The sequence below is a fragment of the Akebia trifoliata genome, chromosome 3 (assembly GCF_017979445.1).
Source record: "Akebia trifoliata isolate Shusen 1 chromosome 3, ASM1797944v1, whole genome shotgun sequence".
Classification (NCBI taxonomy): domain Eukaryota; kingdom Viridiplantae; phylum Streptophyta; class Magnoliopsida; order Ranunculales; family Lardizabalaceae; genus Akebia; species Akebia trifoliata.
The window spans coordinates 19,428,694-19,430,196 of record NC_141377.1 but is presented as its reverse complement, the minus strand read 5'-3'; the positions used below and the strand labels follow the sequence as shown (position 1 = coordinate 19,430,196).

The following is a 1,503-nucleotide window of genomic DNA, read 5'->3' as shown; positions in this document are numbered from 1 at the left end:
GGCCTTTATGTGATCTAACATTTATTGTAAGTTTTCATATAAAAACTCTATATTTAGAAGGGTATAACTCTTAACATATGGTTTATGTTTTGCATATCAAGAAAAGAAAATGAACAAAAGAGAAAGAAAATCTGAGTCGTCCCTGCAATTCCTTGGATAATTGGCGTTCAAGTTATTTATTACATGGCTGTAGTATAACTATCCAGCATAGGTTCTAGATAATGATTTTTAGCCTCATTGAGGAGATGTCATTGTGCTTTGTACCAGTATTTTGATTCCCACCATAAATTTCTTTCTTTTTGTTTGGCAAAACATCTATGTTTATTTTTCTTTTATTATACATGTAGTTTCCTCTATATACATTTTAGATTCCCTTGCAACTATTTTTGTTTTGGTGTTAATAGATTGTAGCTTTGCTCTTTGATTGTGGATGATTTAGAGTGAGTAATTGAAAATGGGGAACTTCATGTTGGAGTGTCTTTGTTAGCTCCAGAAAGCTTAATGCAGGGGATGCATTTATTTTTCTCAGGTTTGTTATCTACTCCACACCCTACACTTCCTGTGGCACCAAATTCCAATTCATGTCTGATATGGTGTTGTTTGTGGTTTTTAAAGGTGAAAATGGGAAAATGTCATCTCTACCGGAACCATGTTCACCATCTATTATAAACCAAGGTTTGCATGTTATCTTGTTTCATTTCTTTTCTATCATTGAATTAAAATTTACATGATATCGAACCACGTAGCAGACCCCAATTTTTTTTTAAAAGACTTCGATGATATCTGACCATTTTTACAAGTGTCATGGAGTTGAAATTATCTGCTTGGCATGTACTTGTGATACTGAAATGTTTTCAATGTTGAAGTTACATTTGGTCAAGTCCATTTATTTACAATATAATCATGCAAGATTATTCTCTTTCAATTTGGATGGGGAGATGGTGCATCTATTTTTCTGGATGACACTCCATCTAGCTAATGATCTACTAATTGAGTATTGTCACTCTTTCATCTACCAGACCTAATGATCTACTAGTAAGGCTGCAGAAGCCTTGAAGAAACTTCAAAATGCATACGAGGTACATTTTGTTGTCCACCTTTTAATCTTAGTCGGGTCTTTTCTTAAGTTCAGTTTGTCACCATTGAAACAATCTATTGTTGCAGTTGTGAAACGACGTTGCTGTCATTGTGACATTAATAAAGCAGAACTTGAATGGAAGTAAGGAATTTGATCTCGATATATTTGTTGTAGGTTGTTGGAGTGCACCATGTGGGACTGCTTACATTTATTAAAGAAGTAGCTCAGATGAATGACTCTCGACTTAATGTTGGATTGGCATGCACTGCTGCATTAGCTGGTGCAGCAGTGTTTAACCATGCAGAAGTCATATCCTTTCTTAAGGACGATGTTGGCGAACGAATAATTGGTGTATGTGTCCAAAAAAAGATAATTTTTCAGGTACAATGGGCTCGTCACAATTTATTGTTATAAGCTAATAAAGT

The 1,503-nt window shown here is 34.5% G+C and overlaps 1 long non-coding RNA gene across 1 annotated transcript; it reads left to right on the top strand.

Moving 5' to 3' along the window:
- The first annotated feature begins 493 nt into the window (after nucleotides 1-493).
- On the top strand, nucleotides 494-1,086 carry LOC147406111 (uncharacterized). Its single transcript, XR_015175764.1, has 3 exons — nucleotides 494-529; nucleotides 616-675; nucleotides 1,020-1,086. It is a non-coding gene; the product is annotated as an uncharacterized LOC147406111 (long non-coding RNA).
- Nucleotides 1,087-1,503: the final 417 nt, after the last annotated feature.